A 9,285-nucleotide genomic window follows, 5' to 3' on the forward strand; every position below is an offset into this window, starting at 1 on the left:
CCCGGGGCCGCGCCGCTGCCCCCGGCCGGCTGCGGGGCGGCTCAGCGGGACGACCCCGCCGACAGGACAAGGCACCGCTTCCCTTGCAGCAGGAACATCGATTACGGCAGGCTGAATTCATCAGCGAGCCGGGGGTACAGAAGACACGCGGGGATTAAACCCGCTGGGGGACAGTTGTTCCGTGTTGTTAGCGACACCTGTGTCACCCTGTGTCCTGTCCCACGCGGGTGCCCGAGAGCGGCGCCCAGCCGCCACGCACCCCAACGCGGGGCAGCTGTGCGGTGCCTCTTGCTTCTCCCCGTGAGCTTTCTGTGGCACAGATAGACCCCGAGCTGCCCCTGCCCCTGCCCCTAGTCCCCTTCGTGACAAAAGGAGCAAAACCTGGACCAGCCAAAAGCAGCATGAACTCTGTCTCTTGCTAAACCAGAAGCTAAGGGAGGAGTAAGGAGGTTTTCAGTTACCTATATTGGCCTCGTTCGAGATGGTAGCTGTTGCCTTCCAGAACTATATATATGGTTAGTTCATTGGTTTGCTCTTTCATTAAAGAAAGTGAGAACCACCACCACCCAACTGTTTTTATATAAAGCTATCAAAAAAGCGAGCTACACAGCTGAAACTTCTGAAAATGCAAGAAATGGGAGGAGGAAAACAAGAAATGCTTTAAAAATCCAGAAGCCTGTTTGAGGGGAGAGAAAAGTTAGAGAAAAGTAAACCAGAGACAGCCCCTACTGTAAGCAGGACCTGAACAGCATTCCTAAAAACAAGATACTTGAGATACTGCCACGGATAGCACGTCTTTCTGATGCCAACTGTAAGAGCCCACGACTACCTGCAGAAGAGAAGCCATTCTACCAACCCTTATTGTCCAAGGTAATACAGAAAAGCTCACTGGAAATAGAATTTAATGTTCTCTTTCTACGCCAAAAAGAAAAAAAATTATCTATTTCATGGTAGCCAAGGTAGTGGATCCACATCTAGTAATGACTTGTTCTGAAATCGTATTTAACTTGACTGTATGAAATGGTACCTTCTCCCTCGCAAGCACCCACCGTACCAACTTAGCAAACGACTCGCACAGAAATCTCTTGTACTTCAGGTTCCTGCTGGGAGCGTTGGTTCCAGCAATTCAAGTCACACATACGCTTTACTTGCCACTGCTGTGAGTATTTAAAAAGGAATTTGCTTATCCCGAAAGTCCACATTTGGGCAAATACCCCATGGCTCTAACAGACCAATTTTTGGCACCCAGCTAAGAGGGATTTTGTTGCACAGGGATACTGTTTTGTACGCCACTGAGATTCAAAATAGCTGTTTTCTCAGGCTTGTCCATTCAGAATGATATCATGTCCCAAGCACTCTCGTTAAATTAATTGCCTGAGTTTTCTTTGTTTTACGTAGTTGGATAAGTAAGGCTCATTGCCTGTGAGCTCATGGAAATAACTTCATTTGAACAATTGTTCCATCCATCTCTCTACGGTCTTTGTAGAAGATAATTAAAAACCGCTTCCCACCCCAAACAGAAACCATTTGTAGCCATGACACAGTTTGCAAGCATTTTTTTCCTAGGATCCTTCCATTCTTCCCATGCCAATTTATTAAGTATCAATTAGATTGGGTTTAAAAAGCAGAAATCAAAATAGCTGAACAGCTATGAACATTTTTTTCCTCGCACAGGGGTTTAATTCCACGCAGGTAGAAGCTGCGATGAAACACAGGCACAGAACAGTTATAGTTGCGTCCAAACGTATCAAATATTACTTATACTCTTTAACAGCAAAATGGCATTTTACCCTAAAAGTGAGAATAGCACAAAACACAGAACCAAAATGCAGGTTTAAAAGCGAAAACGGTCTTCCGGGACAAGCCCCGACATTACTGCCTGTGCAACCCGGGATACTTTCCCCTTTAGAAACTTGGAGGCACCATGAAAACTACTTTTTCTGCTCTCTAGAGGGGTAGATTGCCCCCTGTCCCCTCTATTTCTTGCTGGGGTAAAGGGGCAGTTGTCACTTTTCCAAAATAATAGATGGCTGGGCTGGAAAGATGAGAGTCTGTCTCTGGAGGAAGGGAAGTGACTCACAGCTGAATTGGGAGAAGTTTGGGGACACAAAAGGCAGGAATTGGGTCCTGTGGGGCCACAAGGCAAGGGAAGGAGGAAGGACCCCCACATCTGAAGCAAAGCACACAGATTTCATCCTCCTCATTGTGGTCTGCAGTGAAGAAGAGTGATGGCTGGGTCAGGACTGCCGTTGCTGCCATGCCTACATCCCCCTCTCCATCTTCTCCGCAGCTGTGTTCATGTGATGGACGGCACAGCCCTGCTCTGGCTATAGACACCATCGAGAAGAACATGAGGAGAGGGTGTGTATCTCATGGTTTCTGCACTCCCACCTCGGCAGTGAAGCCGCTGGCTGCCTCTTGTTTAAACTACAGCATCGTAAAAAATGGGTGCCACTTGCAAAACAGATCAACGTACAGAAGAGTCTCATTCACACGCACAAGGTCCCTTGAGGTAGCAGGAAGAGCAACTTTCCCAGGTCTCGGACATCTGATGTATCTGTAGAAGGCCCAGAGCCAGGGAGATGATCTACACCAAAAGCACTACAAATTGCCATGTTGCTAAATAGCAGCTTAGTTCCAGCTTTGTCTTATTCCAAACCCTGATACATACCTTGTCACATACCCTAACACTTAAACATGAGCTGTCATGGAATAGGATCAAAGAGAAAGTCCACACCCAAGAAATGCCATGCCAGATTATTTTCCTCCCTTCACCTACAGGAAGTTCATCTGAAGAACCTTCTTTATACGCAGGCATTATGGAAACACAACAGTTCTCATACATAGCAGAAGGACACAACCATGGCTTGGGCCAGCCAACCAAAACCAGCTTGCAGTCTTAGTCTCCCCCGCACCGTAACAATAGCAGTAAAGATGAACCAAGGTGAGTTTTTAGGATGTTTTCAATCAAAATACGTACCTGCTATCACAGTAGGCTGCCCCCTCACTTAGCACCTGCTGAACCTGTGCTACTGTGTCTTTACTGCTATTGTTACCAATGCTAATTAAAGCTAGCCCTGGGTTTGCCTATACACATCGCAGCCATTTTACTGTGTAGGCAAGCCCTGAGGTCCCAAGCCTGTCAGAAGTCTGAATGAAGTCCTCTATCTCGGAAGCAATCTGAAAGCTGGTATGACCATTTCGGGGCATGCAGCAGTTCATTCTCACAGAGAGGAAAATCACCTAGTAAATGAGCCAGTGAATTCTGTACAGCTGCAGATGTTCGGCCAATTGTCGATGGAGCTCTGAGCAAAAGAAGAAACAGAAGGACTCCCAGAAATTGGGATACAGCAGTCAGTGAAAGTGAACTTGCACAGATTTACAAAGGGAACTTTACATTAAATTTCCACGCACGCAGAGCTTTGCCGTCTGAGCACACACTTTGCGTGTACTTGCCGCTTGCCATAAGTTTTCTGACTTGTTTACATCCACTTTTATAATAACTCAGACCCTATTATTTGACCCAGATTGTTACAATTGAGCTCTAAACCACTTGAATTAAGAATTTCTACAGGAAACTTGAGGAGGTTTAGAAGCATCAAAGAAATATGCAGATGCAGACTTTATTAAAGCTACTTAGCTGGAAAGAATTGCCAGAAAGTATCTTTGTGCTAATGTCAGCCAATTTTTCTAAATTAATTTTGAAACAATTAGTCATCCATCTTCCTCACCTCCTCCCAATTTACAGCAGTCATTGTAAACATTGCTGGGACAGCACAAGCAGATGATAGAATACTTTCCTTTTAAGAAAGAAGACAGCGTAACTTCATACCTCTACAAACTTCACCATATTTGGTAAAGATTCAGTAAAGGTTTGCATTCTGTGACCGCTACAGGAACAGTAGTGGTCATTTCTGTATACCTTGAAAAGCTAAGAAAATTAACCCACCACCCAAACCCACATACAAAGCGAGTAGCTTACAGTAAGCTAATCTCAATTTTTTTTAATTTTTTTTTTTTTAAGTATTATTAAACTACAGAAGCAATCAGGCAGGCATGACATTTTAGTGCTCCAGCGACTTTCGTAACAGTTGCACTGACTTATTGGGCATCTCATCTTGCCTCAATATGACCCGAAGAGGGATTTTGTTTGATATGAAAGAGTATGGCACACAGAGCACCAAGAGATAAGAGCCTTGTACCAATCTCAACTTGTCATGATTTCTGTTTTGTAAAAGTTACGCATGTGCCATTCAGAAATTAAGAGCATTAAAATGAACAGCTGGTGGTAGCCAGGGGGAGATTAGACTTTTTCCTCATTAAAAATAAATACGAGAAAGCACCACAGGATTACTTTAGACTAAAGAAGGGTGCACTCAAACATCACCACAAAACCAAATTCTCTTAAAAAGGGCAGGACAAATCACTTCTAGTACAAACGTAAAAGATGCTGGGCAAGCTCCTTTTAACAGATGAGTTGTGCTTGTAAATGCAGACAAATCTCTCTGCATACGCAGGGCAAACCTCAAAAATTTCAGCCAGTTAAACAAGACTCCCCAGCCAGAAACATTAAATTCTGAAACAGAACCATTTAGAAGACACCTTTTCCAGCTGAAGAACAAGGTGCAGTACCATGAGATGTTGGTAACAAGTCACATGTCTGTACACGCAGCGTTTTAAGAATCCAATTTTCTCTGCTCTTCTGGAAAAAGAAGTATCACAAGCCTGTGATGGCAGAAAACTTTGCAAAGAAAAGTTTCAGAGAGTTAAGAGAACCTCAAAGAGACCAAAGAAAATGAGGCCGAATTTCAAGACATCGCTAATTCTGGAGACTACTTTTAACATAAAAAGAATACAGAGACTCTATTTAGCTGTTTTATAAAAGCCACAGCAGCAGTGGTTGGGATTTGCTACTTGTTTTGGTAAGCAGATGAGGAGGCCAACACGATGTGTTTAATAACTGGAGCTCCAAGTATAGAGAATGTGTGCACACATGGCTTTTTTTTTTTAATGCAACTGATTAAGTCATCGCCCATCAGGTACAAGCAAACTTTACATTTATGACAGAATAAAATGTTATGAGGAATAAAGCACATGATCAAAATCTAACACAGCAGACTCTGGAGAAGACCATCTACCCAGGTTTTAAACATTTGTTGAGCCAAGCAAAGAACTTTCTCAAGCTGAAACATCTTTTCATGTGAAAGGAATTTGCAACTTTAGGGTCTGCACTGAAAAAAAAAACCTGCCCAAAAGCCTCTATAACTTGGGCCGAGATGTTTTTGAGGATGAAACTTGTTTTCTGTCTCATTCCACCCTTTATTAGAAGAACTTGGTGTGAAAAATTCTGGAACTGGTTTACCTGGAGTCAGTAGCTAAAGGCAACACAAAATCTTCCAGATTAAGGCTTCCTCAGCAGCAGTATGAACTACACACCCAGACTTGTACAGCAGTGTGATTAATCTGAGATTTGCAGTGGGAAAGCAAGCAGCAGGCACAAGGGAAAAAACATTAAGAGGTCCTGTTCACTCTGTAACACTTGGGTGTCAAGAGTCAAATGCACTGGAAGCGTTCAAACTATTTTCTGGCGTTTGAACAGTTTCTTCAAGTTCAATGATTGCTAATGAGCACTGAGATAACTCACTAGATTCTTCATTAATTCTATTTGTTTTGCAGGTAGCAATTATATCGGAATCATGATCGGAAATAAAACAGTGCCAGTTTTCCAGCTTTTCTAACCATGATGACACACCGGTAGTTATTCTGACTCTTTGGAATTGAGAGTGAGAAAAATCTAGCCTTCCCCTTGTCTTACTCTCCACAAAAAGTATTTGTTTGCTTAATAAATATTTAGATTTACAGCAGTTAGAAGCAAACTCACAGGCTAATGAATAATAAAAAAAAATCAAGCTGGCATTTTATTACATTGAGATTTCTTACTGATTGACAGCAATCATTAACTGAAGTATAATAGACTGGTAAAGCTGGACAGCTTGCATAGGTATTTTTAAATGAAGAAACTGAGAAAGTGGCATAGATAACAATTTTAAACACAAATAATTGTTCACCTTAAAATAAGGACAGTACAAAAATAATCAACACATTTACATTCATTTATCCAAGGCCACCTCTTCATCAACAGAAGGGAGCAAAGACAATAGTATATAGGAATAGTACAGCTTAAATTCTCTCACATCTATTCCAAACAGGAACTAGAAAGTTTATTTAGCTTCTGTTCCCTTAAAAAGTTGTTCCAGCCTCCAATCAGGGAGAGGAACCGAACCCGTCAAACTTTAAGCCATCAAATCCAACACTACCATGCTACTATTGAAAAAACACATACACATTTATAAAAATAAAGCTAACAAACTAACTGTACAGCCTGTGGTCCTGATTCTGACATTTATAGCAAACAGGACGTAGACAAAATGATGGTCTATGAGGTGAGACTGGCCACAGGCAAGAGTTAGGCCATGTGTTCAATTTATAAACCTGGGATCTAAGCTTCTCTTTACAACAAGATTAGCTAGGCAAATCTGAGATAATTGGAGTTTACTATTTTTATCTGTTGCAAAGACCACATGAAAAAGTAAATAAAGACAATGACATTGTGTGACAGAAAAATTAAATACAAGAAAATTTCAAAAAAAACCCGAACAACAACTAAAAACCCCAAAATACCTAGTAAGACCAGCCTACTAATTAGGCAACAGCTTACACAGCTAGACCGGAGAAACTTAGTCACCCATTAGAAACAGAATATGGAAAGGCTTAAAAATTTTATCATACATAATATATTGCAGCGGATATCCATAAACTCCAGCTGTTAATCAGCATGACAGAGGACATCAGATTATAAATCTAATAATTCAAGATACAGACGTGTTTTTGAAGTGGTATTTCTGAACCTTTGTAAATAGATGAACAAGCTTCCATTTTTGTGAGCAGCTCTGATGACATGGTGTTAGTGTACTGAAATATCTTAATTTACATTTCCTCAAGGCTTCTCTTGATAGCTTCTTCCAATTCTGCATCTTGTTCTGTATAAATACAAAAACCCGATTGTAATCTCAAACTACAGTTGATAACTAGTCATAAACACAACTACATTAATATTATTACATAAAGCAACAAATTACTTCCATGGGCAATGTCAGCAGACTGCAAAAAAAGGCACAGAAACAGAATGAAAGTATTTTCCCTTCCTTCTGTCTTATGCTATCTTTTTAACACTTTGAAATATAGGAGCAACCTCTACAACTTTCCACTGTATTAACCAGGGGCAGCCCAATGATTAGTTTAAGAGTGCAACGCAACTACGTATTTACTGGTCAAAATAATACCAAGATTAGAACCCATATGTATGCACCAAGGAAAATACAGTATTAAAACACAAAAGACAGACACACAAAACAAGCAGAGAGGTTTCAGTATTTTCATTCCGGTTCCTTATCAATAGATATTCCCGTATCTACATTCTAACTTGGCACCACTGTTGTCACTCTTACTAGGAAGGCTAGACGTAAGTAGAGAAAAAGCCTTACCAACAGTAAGAATAGTCTGGATCAGGACTGTAACATTTTTGATGGTGGGGAGGAAGACTGCATTGCACTCATCTGACTTGTTAACAACCTCTCTTAAACACCTTTCATAATACTCAAAAAAGAAACTCCATTTCTGCATTACATTTAGGTTGTTTTGGACACTAACTGTTTGGTGTTAGTGAAATAAATATCTTAAGTTAGACAAGGTTTGTATGTACAGTAAATATTGATACCAGTGGTATAGTAGGAAAAACTAAAGCAGCTTTCAGACACACTGTCATTCTTGAATTACTCATCTTCTGCTTTAGGAGGACACAAGCACATCCTATAAAAAAGCTGTTTGTTGTTATGACAAAAGAAACAGAATAATTATATATATTTACATAACGGATTTTAAAACTTTAATTATTCTTGGGCTGTTTTATGCAAGGCCTAGATTTGGAACAGAAATAGTATCAATGAATGCTCTCTCATGTCAGCAGAGCCATAGTCATTCACCTGGACTTTACTGTAACATCCGGTACTATTGATAAAAGAGGCAAGTTAGTTACTGAAAGGAAAACATTACATGGTCACAAAAACAAAAAAGAAATTTTGAAACCAAAATAAAGCAGAAAGCCAGTTGCAGACAACTGCTTGCATTAACACATGTTGTCAATTAGCCACTAAGCATGTGCAAGAATCAAGAATAAGGTCCAAACTGTGACTGTGTTGCTAATGGCACGCAGTTAGCTCCACAATGATACCTGGATTGTCCTCTATTCCCTGGAGCTGCTGAAGCAGCCTTTTCTGCCTTTTTGCTTTCTCCTCTTCCAGCAGTTGCTAGTGCTTTTTCGTTTTTACCCTTTGCTGGGGTTGATTTTGCCTCCTCACTCCCTCTTACCCCATGATAGAACTGCCATTAACCACGCAGGCAGCCAGTGAACACAGCTGAAGCCAGGCTGCTTCATAAGGTCAGATGCCTTCAGCACTGCAGCATCACAACTGGGACCTCCTGTATGCACCAAACGCCACTGCAATCCCCGATGGCAATACCCAGTGCTAGGGGGACCTGAGCGTGGCAAACTTTCAGTACGGTAGATGAATATGTTGGACATTTAATAACAATATTTAGTAACAGTTGGTAAATTTATAATTGAATAAATTCTGGGAATATAAGATTCAGTTATCAGTTTTATCACTGACCTTGTACAAATTATTTATTGATATTTTTAGTTCATTTTATTTCCATCAGGTGGAAGGGCAGAGTCAAGCCTTTAAACAATAAATTACTTTCAAAATGCACTGTAGTCTGTCACCAAAAATTAATGACTACATTGTATGAACACCACCACTAAGCACAACAGCAAAAGGATGAAAACAATTTCAAATAAGGGAAGATATGATGTGAGCAGACAGCTGTACCGCTGATTTGAACTTATGCATAAACCTACAGCTCTTTTAGGAGACCAGATTGCTTTGTTGAGATATAATACCTAATTTTGAACTATTTATTCAGAAATTCAACTATTTAGTCAGTAGTTCTACTCTGAGTCAACACAGTCATATTAAACTTGTACAAAGCGAGCTCAGTCAAGTCTTTAATTGCACAATACCCTGTGGTGCACCAATAAAATAGATTTTGAGTCTGCTGGCATACTTTTCAGGTTAGGAAATTATTTTTTATTTATAACTCAGTGTTCTTAACTACTCAAGATTGCCCAGCATATTTTGGCCATCCAGCTGGCTTTAGACACTGCTG

The sequence above is a fragment of the Aptenodytes forsteri genome, unplaced genomic scaffold, assembly GCF_000699145.1.
Source record: "Aptenodytes forsteri isolate BGI_AS27 unplaced genomic scaffold, ASM69914v1 Scaffold115, whole genome shotgun sequence".
In the NCBI taxonomy this organism is placed as follows: domain Eukaryota; kingdom Metazoa; phylum Chordata; class Aves; order Sphenisciformes; family Spheniscidae; genus Aptenodytes; species Aptenodytes forsteri.